We start from the raw sequence: 22,054 nt of genomic DNA, 5'->3' as shown, positions 1-22,054 counted from the left end.
AGTTTTCTACTCTTCAATTTGCAAAAAAATATTTAAAAAGAATTTGGCAATATTTTGCACAATTCATTGCATCATTCAATGGTTCTGAAGTTGCTGTTTGGAAGCTATTTTTGAAGTTGTTGATATTGTTCTTCCTGCATTGCAACATTCCATGCAATTTAAAAATGATAGGAATCTTGTTGCGAAGCACAAAACGGGCATTTGTTTAAACATTAAAAAAAAAAAAAAATTTTGTGGTAAAAGTTGCATTATTTTTATTAAAATTATTAATTCTGCATTTCGCTTCTGACGTGGCTAAAAGTTACCCTGAGTAACAAGATAGCTTTGAACCAGGATAATAATTCATTTTAAATGGATTTACTAATTATTATATTTTAATTTTGGTTAACTATAAAATAGTTTGGGAGCTCCTTAAAATATGAATGGAGTAGCTGAAAATGGAAAGTTAGTGGATCAACGTTAGCCTGAATGTTTTAACGTAATTATATTTCAATTAATACTAAAAGGTATATTTTAAAATATTGTTCGTACAACTTTCTTTCACACTTTATCCAAAATAAGATTAGGAATTGTATTGTCTTGACCTCTATTTTCACCTTCTAAATGTTCTTACTCTTATACACTGGGAGCAAGTTTTAATATCGTAATAAAAATAATAACAATGATGATGAATTGAGAGCAAGCTATAAGTAAGTAATAAAAAATGAGAGGAATAGAGCGTTTGGATAATTAGATAGTTGGTTAATGGGATATCGGATAATGGACGTTATACTGTATTTCACATATGTGGTTCGAGGTTACGAGGAGCTAAGAAGATCGTTGCAACTGTCTCATAGCGAGTCCGGGAGTTCTTTCTTTCTCTTTTTCTTTTTTTCCGCTTTGAAAAGCGATTCTTCTTAAATAATTAGTAAATACATACATATTACACTTTGCAATTTGTCCTGAAAGAAGTTTATGTTCTCAACAGATATTCCTTACCTAAATCTAGAGTGGATCGAAGAATTAATAATTTTGTATGTTTCACAAAAATTTAATCTCTGTTCATCAATAGTTAATTTACATTGAATAAATTATTATTTAACTTTATTCAAGATTTAAAAAATGGTGGAAAAAAAATGATTCAAATTCATTCGTCAATAATTAAAAAAATTACTTAGCCTTTTGAAAGTGAATTAATTGATAGTAACATATAATGAACTATAAATAAAAGAAAATAATGATGTATAGTTTTTAATATAATTCATAAACTACAATAGTCTTTGCTATATAAATGAGTAATAGCAGAGTTTCTTGTTCATTATTTTGTCAATATCCTTTTTTACTTGTAAATGTTGGTAATAGAAATTTAGAAAAATGTCTTCTTCATCACTCATTTTAAATTAATAGTAATGCAAAATTAATTTTTAAATAAATACTGAAATAAATTTTCAGTTATTTTGTAGCTTTTTGGAAGAACTTTTATTAGACATATTGGTTAAACTACAATGCATAAAAAAATAATTTTTAAAAAACTGTGATTTTTGTAGGAAAGAAAGCATTTGAAAATGAATAGATGGTGTTGCGCCAAATGTAAAATATATCTACAGCCAGTAAACAATTGTCTTCTTCTTCTGCTCTCAAAGCTGTTTTCTGTTATTGAATTTCCACTACGTTACATTAGTAATAATAATGAAGGAAAAGAAAAGAAAAACAGGCTCAAAAAAAGTATATTTTCTTGAAATTGCAAGAAGAATAGTTTTAGAATCATTGATTCAATTAAAGTTTGTTCTGTAATCAGGGCTGCAAAAAAGATGGCCTTTTTTTGGCTTTTATAAATCATGTATTATATTCTTGTATTCTTAATAATAATGATCTCTATGCATTTTAACAAGCTAACAAATGTCAATTTAAGTAAAAAAACAATACGTTAGCTGAATGTAAAATGATAAAAAGGATATATAAATGATAAAGGGGGAGCACAAAAACTGCAAATCATTCCTACAAAACCCTTTTGATTTTGTTGGATGATCCTCCAACTAAGCTGATGTTTTTAAGATTGAAAATAGCTTCCTTGTAACCATAAAACACTTGTATGCAATAATTTGCCGCTTTTTATGCCTTATTAATCTTGTTTTTTAATCAATCTTGATGATTAAAAAACTTTTGACTCTTTATTCATAAAACAAAACTGAATTCTGCATCATTAAACATCATATTTTGGATTTCTGCTGCTGTGGATTAACATCTTAACATATGTGAAAACAAAAACTAAATGACACAATAAGTGGTTTACACCTAAATAAATCTATCTTTTTTTCCCCCTCAGGTTAAAATCAGACATACTTGTTTCAAGTACTTCCTTCCTTCTTCCCATAAACAAGTACTTCCAAAATTCCCCCAAAAAAATAAAATATCAATTCCTGCTACTATACTACCTGAAGTAAAAATTTTTAAAAGACTTATTGTAGTGTTCAGCTGGCTCAGTTTTTAGCACAGAGGCAACTATTTATATTATGTACCTATTAACAATTGTAGATCTATATCATTCCGGCGGAATTTAAATTCATTCACCAATATGGTCTTGCTGGTCTTTTTATATATTCTTATATTTATTCTTATATAAGAAACTATATTTTTTCTCAAAATGTTTTTCACTTTTCTACAAAATGTAAGAAACAGTTTTGGTGATTAAAAGAAAACGTATAAGTGCATTGTTATTTAAAGTATGAATCAAATGACTGGTATGACAACAGCGGTGTCATCTGATATTTTGAATTCTCAACTAAAACTTATTTATAATCATTTAAATTCCGTTGAACTAGACTATTTTTTTAATATAAAGCAAGTTTTTGTTAAGTACTGAACAACGCTATATTTAACAACTACCAAATTTTCATTCTTGTAACACGGAATTTAATAAACAGTAGTAATTACATTAAGGATACAAAAATAATTTCCATTTAAATTAAATTACAAAAAAAAAAAAAACCCAAAAAATTATTTTTCTTAAAAAAGGCGGCTTGTTCTAATAAAAGCCGCCTATTTTAAAGCAGTTAAAACCAAAAACAGCCGGCCCACCTTTTTTGACCCGGCCAAAATCTAACAGCCCTGTCTGTAATGGTAACTTTTCTTTATGATTAGAACTATTTTTAAAAGCTTAGTTGTCCATTCTGTTACGTTACTAGTCCATTTTTGATAGTGTACGTTTACATTACAACCTGCTCACCAACACCAATTCTGAACTACCTCATTTTTGAAACCGGTCAGTGTATTACAGCTAAAATTATTCGTGCAACAGTCCACTTTTTTCCCTTCATGGGGATTTTTCTTATTGCGGTTTAAAAATACATGTAATGAGCCGGCTATTTAGTGAGTATAGTGAGTATAAGCGGGATTATTGAGACCTGTTATATATCTTATTTTTGTGCAAAATAACAAGGTGAAAAAGGACTTTTTTTTAACAGCGTGTGGTTTGGCCCCGAAGACTTCTGTTTGTCGAATAACTCCAATGGTATCAGTAAAGAATTATCTGTTTAAAATACACATTAATTTTACACATTAATGATAACACATTAAGTTATGTTGCTTTGAGTTATTATTTTCATGTCAATTTCATCCAAAAAGTTTAACCAATTCAGATCTTTTCCATAGTATCTTATAATTTGGATTGGCATTACATTTAAAACCCGTGCAGCTCCGTACATAACGGCTAGTAATAAATACAGTGGGGTAATTTTTCTGTAATCAAAAATGTAGTTGCATACTTAATAATGTATTTATCGAGAATTTCTAATTAAGTTCAAAGATTCTTCATAAATAACATTTATTCGCGTAAATAATCATGACAAATCAGTCGTTCAGGAAACTGTACATTTCGTTTCATGATTACATCTGATGTTTTTGTTCCAACACGTGTGGTGAGGGGTGGACGCTTTCCAGAATAGCATTCGAGTTGAAAAGATGCCAAAAAATAACAATAACGGAGTTTTTTTCAGTTTATGACAAGAATATTCATTTTTCTTTCGAGTAACACTCATACTATTTATTAATCTTTTGAGCGACGGCTCATAAACAGCCATTTATTTCCAGTATCTGAATTAAAATTATCAAGAACTAAAAAAAAAAAAAAACTCTTGGGAGAATACTTTAGTAGTTGTTTGACTTCATTCAAATGTTCCTTTCAACGTCGCACAGTGGTTCAAGGGCGGATAAAATAGCCATTTTTAAGTTTTAAGGTAAAAAATATTTAATGCCGTAATTACTTAGCCCTCGAGTTGTAGTAACTTACTCCAAAAGAGTTTTTTGAAAAAAAAAAAAATTCGTTTTTACAGAAAAAAAAAAGCAGAGATTGTTGAACAATTGCGTTTTTACTTTTTTCGGACGTACGACGTATACTTCAGTTTTAATTCATTCGTTCAATAAGGAGGACTAAAATTTAATAAAACTCATTTCTGATTGTTTTTTCACACTTATAGGATGCATATTACATCGCAGTTAAAAATTAAAAATTCATCAAAATTAAAAACTACCTGAAATAAAAAAACATTATTTTTTAAAAAATATAATGAAAAGTATTGTGGAATATACTTTTATCGGCGGCTTCCGGTGGGCTAAAATTTACATACATCAATAGTTTTATCCTTCCTGTAAATAAACAACAACATTTTAGCTGCGATCACCTGCGACTGCGGTCGTGGCAGATGTTTTTGTTCGATCTACGCTATTTACGAATACCAGTATAGTAAGTTAGAAAATAACCCGTAACGGTATGACGGGGGTAAATTGCTTTTTTATCAAAGAAATTGGTCATCAAATTTGACATGCTCCAGACTAACGTATGTCACAGTTTCACTACTTTGCAGGAGAGCCTAAGAACGTTTGTTTACTGTTTCCGAAAGTTGGGGCTTTTGAAACATTCATCTATAAATATAGAGGATTTTTTAAACAGATTTACGTTGTTATGGCTTAATGCGGCGCATTATTCTACATGCAATGCAGTAGTAACCTGAAAATAACAATTTTCGGAACTGTTTGGCTTTAAAGAAGATACATATGAGAAAGAAATTTTTAAAATTCATACAGAAATCTATATAAAAAGTTAAATAACCATTCTGTTTATAAAACAATGAAATTAGAAAATCATTAAACGTTTGAAATTCCTGATTTCTTTTTCGAAATCATTCTAGTATAAAGCTGTTCTCAGTTTGTCAACATTGCCAGAAAATATTGTTCGAGGGTATCAATTGCAATAAATAAACCCTTGCACGTGGTATACAACTGATTTAATTTATATTTTTCACTAAAAACACAGAAATGAATTTGAACTACAGAGAAACCCCGATTTCACGTTCTCAGAGGCCTGAATCAAACATAAAATACATAAAATGTGGAAAAACGTCAATTCAAATCCAAAAACATAAAACATGAGAAAACGTTAAATACAGGAAATGCATAAAAAGCAAAAATCAGATAAGGAAACAAAAATAGTAATAAAGGTTGCTACGATGACACATAAAATGTAAAAATAAGATATTTTACGAAAAGAACATTTTTGTACACACCAGTTTAGATCATTCTAACACATTAAGTAACGTATCCGAGCGTTTAGGTTGAAAATACTCAGTAATTATGAGTCATTGAATCCAAAGTAAATACAGCATCTTCCAGGATTGGAACATTTTGCAAAGTTTTTTCCTGGTCTTTATGATAAAGAAAATAGTCTTTCACTATTATTAAGCTCTTAAATGCAGTATTGAAAGAAGAGACAAATTGTGTTTCCTCGTCTTCTTGTTCATCTTCAGTCCATAAAGTCAGATACGGACGGAGCCGAAGCGTTTCTGTTTTCATGGATTAACTTTCAACAGAGTGGATTATGTTAAAAAATGCACAGAGGGAATTTTCTTGATTTTAAAACATTTTTTCTCTTTTTTTTAACTACCGAGGGAAAACGTAAAATGCGGGAAATTCATAAATAACAAACTTTTCATCCGTGTTAAATTAATATTATTAGTGTACGGAAAAACTGGGACCTGATGATAAAAAATGTAAAATGTGGGGAAAACGTAGGTTCGAGGGACGTAAAATCGGGGTTTCTCAGTGTATACGATCAGCAGGCATGAAGATAAATATTACCATGCAACAATTTTAACAATTTTCCAAAGCATTTTTTGAAAATATTCAAAGTTATTGAATTTTTTCCGCTTTTTTGTCGTTTTGAACCACTGTGCGTCGTGAAGTTTTGAAATATTGTTCATTAAAAAGTACAAATTTCAGGAGTCACTGCTTTAATAATATCAGTTTTCAAAGCTATACAATGCTTAATAATTGAAAACTTCTTGTTTTTTCGTTTTATTAAATACTAGTGGTACCCGCACGGCTTTGCCCGTAGTAGAAAATTAAAAAGTCATTCGGTTCGCCTGTATATTTACAAATAATGGGTAATGATTTCACGCCAATTTGCTATGTTCATTTGCTCGCCCATGTTACGGTTCCACGTTAGGATAATTTGGTAACTTACTAATCCACATTATGATAATTTGCTCGATGAAATATTCTTAAAACTGTAATAGAAAAAGAACAAAATCGAATTTTCGAAAAATTGCTTTGAGGTGCACACCCCCATGCTACAAACTAATTCTGTGCCAAATTTCGTGAAAATCGGCCGAACGGTTTAGACGCTATGCGCGTCACAGAGAGACATCCAGACAAAGTTTAAGTTTTATTATTAGTAAAGATTTTCTTTCAAAGAAAAGTAAGTAATCCGTTTCCTTGCGTAAAACTGTTTCAACTTGATTCATTTATTTTCTGAAGCTGACAAATCTTGAATGCTATTATGTCCATCAATTTGTGCTTCAGATCCTTCAATTTTCTTTCTTTTTTTTTAGATCAGTATACTTCTGTACTTATATTTATATCAGTGCCTACGCGTAAAATTTACCTGTATTTATTCCTAAAACAAATTTTTTAGAATTTTTTCTGTTCTAGTGATTATTAGTATTAGCTGAAACTGAATGCGTTTTGTGGAGAAATCAAAAATACGTAGATTTGAAAGGCTTCCATACATTAACTTGTGTGTTACAAAAAACAGCGAACTTCAATAGAAATCGTGATATGTGGTGAAAGGAATTTACTTATTTTTTGAACAGTGGCTTTTATTAAGCATGTCAAATTTTTTTGTATCGTTTCGAAATTACAAAAGGTATTCTTGACTTTGATGTTTAAAATTTCTGAATGGTATATCACCAAGTAGCAATGGTACGTGTACCAAGTTTACATAATTATTTTGAAAATATCGTACTTCAATTGTTGACATTTGCTCCGTTTGTACACTTTGTAAAGGGGTTTAAAAACAAATTGGAAAGATTAACATTACTGACATAAATGTATGTCTCGAATATACAATGAATCTTTTTACTTTCTTTTACAAACAAGAAGTTCCGTCTAGAATTAAACGAGCCTCCTTTCCCGTATACCCATACTACTTCCTAGTACCTGATCAATATTCTCAAAAATAGCTAAAATCGCAAATTATTTCAAACATATTTTTTTAATCTTTTAAGCTGATTTCTAGGAATAAAATATTCCTTACTCATCTAATAAAAAAATTAAATGCGTAAAAAAAACGAACAAATAAAATAGCAGCATCTTTTAAACAAAGCAGCTAATACACTTTTTTCCATTAAAAAAAATTCTTTAGCAGCTTTCAAAACGAAAAAATACTAATTAAAATTAATAAGCTCATTGAAATAAATACATCATATCAAAAAAAAATCGTTTCTTTTTCCCCTGTTGCCAAAAATAATTTTTTAAATGAATTAATGCACTTACCAAAATAAATAAAAAATAAATAAAATGTCAACTTAAAAAAATAATTTTCATTGTCAAAAAAAAAAAAAAAACCGTCTGCACATATCTTTATGTAGAAACATAAATGACTTCGAGTTTATCAGCCGAAAACTGAATACCTGAATTTTTCAGTTTTTTTAGCGTGAAGATAAAAACAAGTCATATCAACAATAATTATTTCACAGTTAAAACCGTAGCTGCGGAGTCGGAGTCAATCTCATTTTGGGATAAAGGAGTCGGAGTCGAAATCCAAGAATCGGAGTCAGTCATTTGTCCTCCGTGTATAAATTTTTGCCAAAAGTCAGAGTCGAAATCGAGGAGTTGGAGTCCGATTAATTGTCAAGCACAGGAATCGGAGTCGGAGTCCGGAGTTTGGCATCAAGAGCTATTTCCAACAAAATTTGTTTGAAGTAAATCCGCCTTCAAGTATGGAATCTACATTGACTTTCAGTTTCCCCGTAGGCGCTAATGTTAAGGGATTTGAACTGTTCAAAATTGAACGGAAAATTTTTCAAATCAAAAAGATATTTCATATATACGTTTTTCATCAAAAGCTTTTTCCTACAAAGTTTGACGCAAATTCGCCTCACAGTTCGGAATTGCCTTGAATTTCCCCGTAGGTGATAATGTTAAGTTTTTTGAACTGTTCAAATTGAACAAAAAATAGCTCAAATCAAAAAGTGAAATATGGGAATGAGGTGTACTCGCCGATATCTTTCGAACAAAAAAAAGTTTGTTCAAATCGGACTATTCATTCAAAAGTTATTAGGGGGGTCGGACAAACAGACCGACAGACATTTTTCCCCGTCTCAATACCCTACTTTCCAATTTTTAATTTTTCTATATTTATTTAATTATTTTATTTATTTTTGACTTTTTTTTTTTGTTTTCGCGATATTTTTAAGATGCATTAAGCCTTCTTCCATGCTTTTTTCTTCTTTTTCCGACTTTTACTGGTAAAGTAGGCTAAAAAGGAAGTATTGTATTCGCGAAGAAATTTTCACTGCTTCGGTCACTCGTCTGGTCTGCTAATTCTATATTAGCTACCAGTTTGTTTCGCACTCTTGGCTTCCTTAAGAGGTTTTCCATTTCCATCTCCGTCACTTTCCTATGCCGGGCTGATGAGTGCTAATACGTAAGCACGAAACTGCAGCCCTCGGCTGGAAATGACTGAGCTGGCGGTGTATTTCACGTATTTCTGCTTTAGTCCTGGCTAATGGGCGGTAATTTACTGAATATACCTTGCCTCGCGTTCAATCTTCGAGTTGAACTGAACCATTGCTTCGGTCACTCGTCTGGTCTGCTAATTCGATATTAGCTGCCAGTTTGTTTCGCACTCTTGGCTTCCTTAAGAGGTTTTCCATCTCCAACTCAGTCACTTTCCTATGCCGGGCTGATGAGTGCTAATAAGCACGAAACTGCAGTCCTCGGCTGGAAATGACTGAGCTGGCGGCGTATTTCACGTATTTCTGCTTTAGTCTTGGCTAATGGGCGGTAATTTACAAAATAATTATTGTTTAATATGATTTGTTGTTATTTTCAGTCTAAAGTTTTAATTTATGTATTCAGTTTTTAGCGGATCAACTCGAAGTCCTTTATGTTTCTACATTAAGATATGCGCAGACGATTTTTTTTTTCGACAATGAAAATTATTTCTTTAGTTGACATTTTATTGTTTTTATTTATTTTTTGGTATTACCTTAATTCATTTTTAAAATTATTGTTTTGGCAAAAGGGGAACAACGAACGACGTTTTTTTATATGATGTATTTATTTTAATGAGCTTATTAATTTTATTTATTTTTTTCTTTTTTAAAACGGCTAAAGATTTTTTATTAATGGAATAAAATTTATTTGCTGCTTTGTTTAAAAGGTGCTGCTACTTTATTTGTTCGTTATTTATTTTTTACGTATCTAATTCTTCAGATGAGTGAGGCATATTTTATTTCTAGAAATCGCCTGAAAATATTTAAAATATTTTGTTATAAATAATTTGCGATTTTAGCTAATTTTGAGAATTTTGATCAGATACTAGAAAGTTGATATTCATATAAGGGAACGTAGGCTTGTTTAATTCGAGACGAAACTTCCTGTTCCTTATTTTATTATTGTAAAACTTAGTTAAAACCTGTTTAATTTTTAGTTTTGTGCAATTGTGTTTCTTTTAAGTAAGTGCTTTGTAATGAGACTTCTGTCATTAAAAAACTATAGACTAACATGTCTAAATATGTTATGGGTATTTTTTTTAATATGAAAGAGTGGGGATACCTGATCCAGTGGGATATTTATTCGCTCTTTAAAATCTCGAAACTGCTATAATGTACAGTTTTAATACTGGCAGCTTTACTGAGCAGCCATGGTACGTTCACATCTCTAAGTATCACACGTCCAGATTTGTGCATGCTTTTGAGGTTATGTGACACTGTCAGTTCTCAGCGGAGAGATAATTATCTTTTTTTTTCTTTTGTGTTTGAGTTCCGGTTTAAAATGTCTCTAGCATTTTTAACGAAGCTAAGCAGTACATACATTGTTTTTATAATATAGTAAAAGATTCAAAAAGATGTTAAAGGTGTGAAAAAAAGCATATCGTAGCTTGTTTTGCTGTAATTTTTGAAATATGTTTGAAAAGCATACTTGGAGATACTTGATCCTTTCGAGCCAAGGGGACTTGATTCGGGATCAAATGTTCTTGAATAGAATTGTACATATAAGTATATGCTTTTCGTCCTAATTACTATTTAACAGAAATGCCGTAGCCTTTCAAAATATAGTCTACAGCTAAAATAAATCCCCTATTAATGTAGCGAAAACTTGAAAAAAACTGACCAAGGAGAAATTTTAGATACCACATCCTAAAAAACACCCCAAACCAACTTTAAAATCTACTGTTAATCGATCGCTTTACTTTTTCAAAAACGTTGTTGGAATGGTGTTGTTTCCTTCAGTCAAAACAAGTATTTTTTGTCACTGAAATTGATAGAATGAGCAAAAAAAAAAAAAAAAATAACATGGACCCAGAAAATACTTTCCCAACAGTTATTTTTTTATTACTTTTTTTAAATGTCCTATTTTTGAAACAAGGCGTGGTCTTGATGACGTCACAAATGATGCTCTTTGGCGCATCTTTCTATCGCGTTTCCACGTTATGATAATCAAGAAGCGAATTAAAATTGCGCTCTACGCTTGCTATCAACCATATCGTTTCCAATGCACGTGAGTAAAGATGCGAATTAAATATGTTGTTCTGTGAATGGCAACACTAAATGGCATTTCATCATTTGTGATATCATCGGCAGAAGTGTAAACAATGAAAGCATACCGATTTAGGTAATTTTTTAAAAATATTAAACTTTAATAAATTACTTAAAAAATGGTCAGCTCCTATCTTTTTAAGCATGCTCCTTCAGAAAAAAATGCTTTTAATATTTTGGAAAATACCCGATTGGAAAATTAAATGCATTTATTTTTTCTTCCTTTTCTTGCCACTAATTTTATCTAATGGTTGGAGTCAATTTTGAAACATTTTTACCATTTAAGTCGTTAAAACACTATTTTTGCTCCTTACTTATGGTGTATACGTTAAATTTTAAATGTATTTTTGCATTTATGTAGGGCTTTTTTTTTTTTCCAAGCTCCGTTTCTACAGTAGGAAAGCCAGGTAGACGGTAGGTAGCTGGTTTGCGTACTAGGATACTGCACATACCCCTGTCCAAACACTCAGTTACTGTCGAGTCCAGTCTGCCATTTCCTCCTGAGCTACAGACACGAAAACATGGCTGTCTCTATCGACTCTCCCGCCAAATGTGAATTGAGAAGTGTTATTCGTTTCTTGCAAGCAGAAGGTAACAGGGCAGCAGAAATTCATCGAAGAATAAGTCGTGTATATGGAGACAACTTAATGAGTGCTGGTGTTGTTGGTAAGTGGTTCCGACTATTTAAAGAGGGCAGAACTAATGTGCATGATGAAGGGAGTCAGAGATACAAGTCTGCGGCTACAGACGACCTTGTTCAACGAGTCGACAAAGCGGTTAAGGAAAATCGAAGATTCACGACAATTGAATTATCGATGCAATTTCCAGAAGTTTCAAGATCTACACTACATTCTATAGTGATTCAACGGTTGCGCCTCAGAAAACTGTCTTTTCCCTGAACTGAAGCGTCTTGTAGGGCAACGCTTCCAAATTGACGTGGAACTCAAAGACACCGTCAAAAATCACTTTCAATCATTGGCGGCAACGTTCTATGAGGAGGGTAAAACAACCCTCGTATTTTTTAGTTTTCATTGAATATTTGATCTTGACCATTGTTAGCTATTTTCTATTATTATTCTCTTCTATTGTTTTTTTTTTTTTTTTTTTTTTTTTTTTTTTTGTCAAATATCACTTTTGATATCTATTATTTTAATTTTGTTCCCTTTTTCAAATTTTACATGAACGATTTCGTTTTTTTTTTGAAATAAATAAATAATAAGCAAGTCGCAATAATAATTGTTTCACTTGCATTTAAAACACTAAAGGACACTTTTCTCCCAGGATCAAGTCTCCTTGCAAAAAGGGGACTTGATTCTTTTTACTTACTTTGGTTTTTCTTAAAAATATTTTGTTACAATAAATAAATTTAAAAAATGGCATAGCATTTTGATGAGAAAAAGACTGCTCTAAATATGTAACGAGAAGTCATTTATTTCTCTCGATTCAAACAAAATTTATAAGTTCCAACAAAAAAAGGGATCGGCTATCGTTAATCTCTCCCCTAAGATATAACAAAAAAAAAAGAAAAAAGAAAGAAATTTCTACAAATAACTTTTTGAAAACCGAGATACATAAGTCCTGAACTCATGTAACAGGATTTTTTCACCTTTGAACCATAAAACCCGAAGTGGTTTCTAATCCCGTTGCACCATACATCGCGTGAACCATAGCATTTCAAAAATAGAAGTAATCTATTTTTAAAGGGATACCATTTAATAAATACCTATTTATTTGTAAGCTTTGAAGAAAATTTGTGAGTGCTTAGATATCACTTAAGGATCCATTTATTACTTCCTTTTCCAAAAAAGGAACTATTGTATTCGCGAAAAAATTTTCACTCAAAATTCGGCCTTAAATTCCATTTTGCTCACCCCCGAATAAATGTTGAGTTTCTTTTCAACCCGACCACACGCGGATAAGTGCCTAAGAACGTATAAACATCGGAAATATCAATTTTGACATTCCCCGAGTTAAGTACAACGACTTTTCTCGTGACGTCCGTATGTACTTATGTGCGGATGTGCGTATGTACTGATGTGCATATGTATGTCGCATAACTCAAGAACGGTATGACCTAGAAAGTTTAAATTTGGTACGTAGACTCCTAGTGGGGTCTAGTTGTGCACCTCCCTTTTTGATTGCATTCGGGTGTTTCTAAAGGGGTCATTTGCCCCTTTTTGGGGGGGGGGAATCTTTGTTAATTTCGATGTAAACTGAAGTGGTGTTATAATTTAGTGGACGCTTGGCGATATATCGCCAGTCTTTTGGTCGCCAAGTTTTGTCGCCAACATGGCGACAAATTTGGGGGATTTTTTTTTTTTAAATCTGGTTTCAATTTTACCATTGTTGGTGATATTTAGAGAGTAAACTATTGCGAATCACATTAAAATTGCCGATAATGAGGAAATGACATTAAATTGGAGTAAAAGGAAGTCATGTGATGCACGCATCAGCTCATTACCATCAAATAGAGTACGGGTAAAAAAGAAATAGTTTAAAAATATTAGTATCTAACATTGTTAATGAACATGTCGACGGCACCAATCTAAATTAACGAATGAGAAAATTGGCACTTTTCATGAGAGCTAAAACACTGAATATTATTGAAAATTGCATTTCATCAAATCTTTATGAATCAATATTTAAGCATCTCCCAGTTATAAATGATTGGACGCATTTTACGAAATGTTAAAGTTTTTAGGTTCTCTCTTTCTCTCACACACACACACTCCTTTTATGCGCGTGTGTCAACGAAGATAACATTTTACCATGTAAAATTTGGTAAACGTTTGCAATTGTTTCGTTTGAATGGTTTTAATCATTTAGTTACGTATCAAATTCAAAATCAAGTAAAACAAATGTCAAGCTTTGCGTCAGTGACCCTGGAAGTATTCTATTGCGAATGAAAATTTGAATTGACCTTCAGAAAAAAAAAACATTAAAAAAATTCCAATGAATTGAAATAAAAAAAACTGTGGTGTGTGGAAAACAATGCAGTTCAAGGTCCAAGTAAGCATTAAAAGGTTTTTTTTTTTTTTTTTTTTTTTTTTTGTGGTTTAAAAAAAAAATCCTTGGTGCTGAAAAATGATCTTCTGTAACAAAAAAAAAAAAAGAAAAAAGAGTTGGAATTAAAACGTAATAACCGGTTTTCTTTTAGTTTGTTTAAATGAACTATGTAACAAAAATGGTATTTTGCAGTTGCAGTGTAAATTCTATTTTGTGATCTATATTCTTTAATGCACATACAGTGGCTCCCAAAAGTCTTCGTACACCTTCGACTTTCAACGAAATAGGCCCCAATCCATAGGTTAGAATAATTATTTCGGAGTAGGTATTTAATTATAAGATCTATGATCTATTTTTAACAAAACTACATGAAAATTTTTTAAAAAATGTTAAAACTTAATTTTTAAAAATCAAAAACTAAAAAGTGCCGGAAATTTTATCTCACAAAAGTTTTCGTACACTTTATAAAATGTCTATATATTATTGAATAATCTAACTTTTGATTAAGTTATTAATTAGTAGAATATCATACAGCATTCATAACACCTTTTAAACGTCTGGGAATAAATTTCATTCTTTTTCTTTCTATTTTTTTTGCGTAATTTCCGAGTAAGTGTTCAACCACACTTCGAGTCTTACTGTTTCTAGCTCTATTTTCGTTTTAAAGCCCTATTTTCGTAATCTAGCCCCCAGATATCTATAAATACGTTACATTAAGTTAAAATCTGGAGATTGAGAGGGTATTTTCTAAATTTTAGGACAATTTTCGAGGCACTAGACGCAAACTTTGAAAACCGTGTGCTTCTTATCGTTATCTTGAGAGAAAACAAAGTCGTTTCCAGTAACCAAAGTTTTGGCTAAGAGTTCAAAATTGGTTTTTAAAATATTTATAGGAACAGCATGATTCATTATTTCATCAAAAAATTCCAAACTACCAAGTCTTGATGCTGATATGCACCCTCACACTAAACCACCTCCACCGTCCTGTTTAACTGATCCAACTAAGTTCTTAAGATTAAGTTCATAATTTTTTCTTCTACTTACAATTATGCAACAATTTAACCAAAAATGTTAAATTAATTTTTATCTGTAAGTAAGACGTAATTCTAAAACGTTTTGAGCTTATTTATCATTGATTTTCGACGAAAAGCGTAAGCTTTCTGTTTCTCGCACGATCAAGAAAATTTCTGCGGGAATAGGTCCCATTTAATCCAGCTAATCAGAGAACTTGGCGAACAATTTTAGGTGAAAATTAAATGTAAAATGTTTCATTTAACTCTGCAGAATCTTTTACTGCACTCAAACGTGTATTTTTCATAATTTTTTTAACTTTAAATCTCCGATTACGTTTTGTCAACTTTGCCGTTTAGCCTTTTCTTACCTTGTTTTCAGTCCAATTTCTTTCTTTAAAACAATTTTATCAAGCACTTTCATATACAATCAAATAAATTAACTACATTAGAGGCATTTCAAACCAATTTACTGCTTCTGTGGGAAAAAAATTCAAGTTTTGAATGGTGTTTGCGGTTTTTTACGAATACCAGCCATTTTATAGTAACAAGCACAATATTAAGGAATTAATAAACAAAAAATTAAAACCAAATGACTTATGAGGGTCAACACAATGCAAAAATATTAATAAAATGGCATATGATAATTTTAAACATGAATTTATTCGAAAATATTTGAGTGTACGATGACTTTTGTGGCGTGTTATATCTCTGTCTCTTCGTTTTCTGACCCATTTCAAGAAGAAGATCCGTCAATATTTTGAAAAAAAACCAATGGGTTGTATTAAGAATGGCTTAGGAATGATGTGAAAAAATATTTGACTTCATATTCGAATTCAGTTTTGAGTTATTTTGGTTTTACTAAAAAATTTCAAAGTGTACGAACACTTTTGGGAGGTAAATGAAGTTATGAGGAGGAAAAAGTGCTTCCTTCTTTCCCGCTTTTTAAGATGTTTCTATGATGCGATATCCTTCACAAAATTTGTGGTAAAAATTCTTCATTCCAACATTTTTAAAGAGAAAAGTCGCAATCAGTTGTTTATGGCTGACTTTGTACATTCAAAAAATAATTTCGTATTGAAAGAACAACAAAATGTAAAACTATGCTAACCATTTACTTAAAATACACCGCCAGCTCAGTTATTCCATCCGAGGACTGCAGTTTCGTGCTTTTTAGCACTCATCAGCCTGGAATAGGAATCACATGAGCTGGAGGCGAAAAATCTCTTAAGGGAGCCAAGAGAGCCAAACAAACTGGTAGCTAATGCAGAATTAGCAAACCAGATGAGCGACCGCAACAATGGTGCGGTTCAACTCAAAGATTGATGGCAAAGCTAAGGTATTTTGTAGTGGCCTTAGCTTTGTAGTTACTACAAAATACCTTAGCTTTGCCATAAATCCTTGAGTTGAACCGCACCATTGTTGCCGTCGCTCATCTGGTTTGCAAATTCTGCATTAGCTACCAGTTTGTTTGGCTCTCTTGGCTCCCTTAAGAGATTTTTCGCCTCCATCTCATGTAATTCCTATTCCGGGCTGATGAGTGCTAAAAAGCACGAAACTGCAGTCCTCGGATGGAATAACTGAGCTGGCGGTGTATTTTAAGTATTTCTGCCTTAGCCCTGGCTTTAGGACGGTAACTTACTACAAAATATGCTAACCATTGTCTTTCTAAGATTTACTTCAATGCCTTAAAACTGAGTTTCAACAGTTAACAGAAGAATACAAGTCCCATATGAACAATAAATTATTGAATGTATCGCTAAAACACGACTGATACGTTCTGGAATAGAATCTGTTAATAGATGTTACTGGAAAAAGTTAAAAACATCTTTGTAGCCCGATAACTCTCCTAACACAACGTGTTCATCGTAAAAATTGAGGCCATGTTTGTTAGGTCAATGTGAAAAAAAGATTTTTTTTTTTCATTACTATCAGACCATTTACGAAGAAACAAATGTGCACGTGACGCTATCGACTGAATCCATCAATGTTTTTTTTCTTCCAATGACAATCGGAGACCTCAATGCAAAAAAGGGAAAAGCTCGACTTCTTGTCGGATTAGGGTTGTACACTGAAATATATATAAAAAAAAACATATTATCTCTTACTATGTTCCCCTACTGTGTACTATGTCCCCTTTTGATTGCATTTGGAGATTCCAAAAGCGGTGTTTACGCGTGTTTTTGATGTGAATCTGCGTTGATTTCAATACATACTAAAATAATATCTTGAATTGGCGACCACTTAGCTATATATCGCCAAGCTTTTTCTCGCAAAGTTTCAGCCACCAATTTGGTGAAAACTTTGGCTATAAGAATGATTTTTCGAATCTTCTGTCCTGAGGAAATATTTTTTATTTTCCCTGTTATTTAATAAAGTATTAAAGGTTTTTATTAATTTCTAAACTTTCTTTCTGTTGTTAATATTTACAAGAGAAACTTTTTTTAGATTGAAATTTCTTGCCAATAAACTAAGAAATATTAGTACAAATTATGGTTGTAAGTAAACTTATTTGCTTGAATTTACATTGCGTTAATTACAAACTGACCCATTTTACTCCACTTTACCCTACCCATTGAATCAAACTTGAAATCTTCGATATTTGGGATGCGAATCTCAACAAAAGTCGTTTCTAAGTGGTTTGCAAAAAACTATAGGTGTAATTTTTGTGTAAATTTTCAAAAAGTATTTCTGTATAACTATTCTTTAATTCTTGTTCTACATAGTTTTTGCGCAAATTTAGATCTCAATTTCAAACACTAACAAAAGCATCAACTTATATTTAAAAGTACCGCCGATTAATCAGCAAAATTTGACCGATTACAAATAATCCGCAAAGTGGCCGATTATGGCCGATTAATCGGCATATCCCTAGTTAAATGCATGACGAAAATTTCAATGGCATCATTTTTGAATGTTAGGGGAAGATGCTGTACCCACGGACAAAATTTACTTTTCAATTTTTGCTGGTCTCTGTCAATGGATAATCGATCGGAAAAGTTTTTTGCCAAAAAATCTACACCTTATCATCTTATTTGGCAATTTTTGTCAGGGGAAAATCTCAAAGCTTCCATCTTCAAAAAAAATTTCTTAAAAACCATGTATTTTGTCCGTGGGTACAACACCCCGTTTACCCCGTGGAAAGGTGCCTTTGTACTCATGGACCATATGAAAAAATAATATATAAATAGGTCTGAGGAACTCAATTATACTCAATACATTTTCATAAGCCATTTTATATAGAAATACTTTTAACATAAATTTAAAATAACATTAAATAAAATATCCAACAGAAATTAAACTTTGAAAATGAATCGAAAGTTTTTTCCCTTTTTTAAATTTTTCTTAATTTTTAGAATCTCAGTGAACTCTTTAAAAAAGTTATTATTTTAAGAGAGTTAATGATGTTATGAATAATTAATATGTTTTTAAACAAAAAAAATGACTAGATTCATGATAGTATGGCTCTCTATGTACCTACATAATAACTTCAATTTATATGCAAATTGATACCTTTAACCAAAATTAAACCATTACAAAAAAACTCAGTTTAGATTAAAGCAACAAAAATCTAAAAAAGTCGACTTCAAATGAAAACAGGTGGGATTGACGGTCACGGTTTGTAGATCCTACAACAGGTGAGGGTTACTTCAACACTATTTTAAGCCCTACTTTAAATTCATCATCATTGTTGAAAGCAAATTTAGGACGTTGATGACAAGGTGCCATTTTGAGGTACTTCACCTTGCAAGAAGACTCAGGTGTGACCCAAGGACACTAAAAATTCCGTTCGTGGGTACACATGGTTATATGTCCTTGGGTACAAAGGTACGCTATTTTGGTTTTGCAAGACAGTCACATCAACAGGACCACAGTTTTACAACATTAAAAATCAGAAAAAAAACCTTCAAAATAGAGGGAATCATGATACCTACAACAAAAATGAATAATACAATCCACGACGGATGAAAAAAAAATGAATTTGCCCACAATTTTTTTTACTTAGATCCTGCTAAAACCGAAAAAATGTGATAGAATCTTAAATGTTCGTTTGATGGCGTTGAAACTTCCTGGGGTACTGGAGAGGGCTGTGACAAACACGTTGAGCCCCAATTAGGATCTCTCTCGACGATGCCCGGAATTTCCCGACCAACGTCCGTAGGTACAACCGTCCGTGGATACAGCAGCTTCCCCTACTGAATAAACGGAATTAACACTGAAATTCTTCCTTCGAAGTATTTATTATACACTCTGTCTTGAGTGGGACAAGCGTTTTAACGGTTGCTAAAAACAAAAGTGAGTAATAGCAATTACGAAGTCAATTATCAATAAAGTTAACAAATTAGTTTGAAAGATGAACTTCAGCAAGCATAATTTATACATTACTGACTTTTGAAAGTTGACAAACTTTGCAAATAACCCAGGTTTTTGAGACTTTCTTCGATTCAATTCATAAATTAAAAATAATTTTTTTCACCATACACTTGTTTTTAACTGTAAAGCGATGCATCAAAGTGCAAATTTCACAATTTTCATACATTGCTCTTCAAACAAAAGTTTGAATTGCTATATTTTTGCTTTTTGAGTGAGAATGAAGTACATCCGGCTAAGATATAGAAATAAAAAGCAGTCCACCTTTCTTAACGTCTTGCAAAACGATCGTGCGTTATCATAGTAAGCTTTCAACATTCTGCTGACGCAATGGAAAGAGTTTTGTCACTTGAAAGAAAAGCTTTCGCTCGATTTTGAGGTACCCAACAGATATTTCTCTTTGTGCGTATTTAGACTTAGGAGTGAGCAAATCTAATTCACAGAGACATTGATATTTTTGCAGAAACTATTTCAATGTAAAACACTCAATAAGTTCCAAAATATGTAAATTAAATCGTTCTACTCCTAGATTGCAGTTGCTGTTCTAGCTAAAATAGTCGCTTTCAAGGAAATATATTTGAAAAATCTTTTAGCTTAAAAACTCAAGCCTTATATTTTTCCTTGCTCTGAAACTGAGTAGGATATTTTTTTTTCTGAAATGTTTGCTTAAATATTCAGAAAATATGTGCAACTACACCACCAGAGAACCAATAAGTGAATGAGCAAGGTGCAATTTCAGTTTCGAAAATTCTCAGCACCGTTAGAAACAGTTGCATTTGGTACATAACAAAAAAATAAATAATAATAATAATTGATCTGTGTGATTATTTTTAAGTACTGGGAGAACTTATGCAGTTTTGTGTCAGGTTTTTTGGGGTTGAAATAAACAAAAGTGCGTGAACCCACTGAATGAACATCCTCAACCTGTGCTGTATGTGGACAAACACAGAATTTTCTAATCGGTTTAGTTTTCGTAAATGTACCTGTAGAAGGAAGCTAGTTCAGCCAATTCATGTAAGAAATAACTTTTGAAACATCATTCATTTACTTATTTAATTGCGAGCTGTTCATTCACTGGTCTGTCTATCCTAATCAATATTTTCTGTATTCAATGTTACTTAACTTGCTGTTAAGATGACCAAACAATAATTTGAAAACATTTAAAATAATTGCACCTATAGCGGATACACACTAGAAGTGGATAATGTCTTCAAACAATGTGATCCCCTGAAAAAAATAAGGGGTAATTTTTAAGGAGCTACCTAGCTAGGAAAAAAAAGTATAGGGTAACGGCACCAGTAACTGACAAGACAGTCGTAAATTTGAATTTAAATAATAAGACTTTTAGGCGGGTAAAACTGATGTTGCTGCGACCCATGAATACGGTGCAACCATTTAGTGTTTATCAGAATGAATTTCATGAGCCAGTTGGTATTTACAAGGCAGCGGTGGAAGTTTATGAACAGCCACCACGAAGCCTGCCGGTGTTTCATTCCATTTGAATTTAACAAGGTTTTAAATCTAAAAATAAAGAACTTTTGCATATTTTGAAGAGAAAAGGGTAATTCTGTCCATTAATCATCCTTTTCTAATCCTGTCTGTTACTGGGTTTCATCAGAATTGTCCGTGTCTGTTACTGGGAGTTGGACCTTTTTTCGAAATTGAGCAAATAAAAATAGAATTAACAAATTTATAAGATCCAGAAGCAGCCAAGCGTTAAATGAGATGTAGGTGCATGAGAGAGAAATAGTTTAAAAAGTCTAAATACATTAAAAAGCTCAGAAAATTGAGTTAACCTTAGTGCGATGTCTTAAGCATGTGCGCTACTGGTGCCGTTACCCTAATGTTTATTTTTCGCGGGCGTTATCCGTTTCTGGTGTAGTATCCATTATAGGTGCAATTATCTTAGAGTTGCAAGTGCACTAACTTTTTCAACTGCATGTAGGGAAAGATAGATAAAATCAAATCATTTTTCACGTTGTTGTAATTATTGTCAAACACGAATATATATAACAGGCATTAAATAGACTGACGACTGGTGGGAAGCCTCATGCTGATGCTCAACCATGCTTTCATTGTAATTTGGCTTTAAAAGCAAAAAATAAGTAGAGTATGAATTTAAAAAATACAGTGAAATCCCGTTACAACGAACTTCAAGAAACCACAAATTTTGTGAGCTGTAGCGGGAGTTTCGTTGTAACAGAATTCAAGCAATGTGACAGCAATTGCATTGGGACTGAAAATTCATTTATTTGAAACAGAAATTTCGTTTTATTGGTGTTCGTTGTAACGGGATCTCACTGTAGTAAATAAAGCGTCCTTATAAAAGAATAGTACAGAAGAAAATAAATAAAGCGGAAGTATTAAACCCGTCCAACTACAACATCTTTGCCAAACAAATCACCGTGTAAGTAAGTGTAAAAGTGATATTAGTAAGTCAACCGACTGTTTTGAAATTTAAAAGAAACGACATCGTGTTTCAAATAACTGATACCAAAGACCCCAATATTCAGTAACAATTAAAAAAATCAGTAAAATAACCAGCAGGTTTCGTTAAACGTTTAATAATTTTAAAAAAAAATATTTAAAACA

Source organism: Uloborus diversus, chromosome 5 (genome assembly GCF_026930045.1).
Source record: "Uloborus diversus isolate 005 chromosome 5, Udiv.v.3.1, whole genome shotgun sequence".
NCBI lineage: Eukaryota > Metazoa > Arthropoda > Arachnida > Araneae > Uloboridae > Uloborus > Uloborus diversus.
This window is presented reverse-complemented; position numbering follows the sequence as displayed.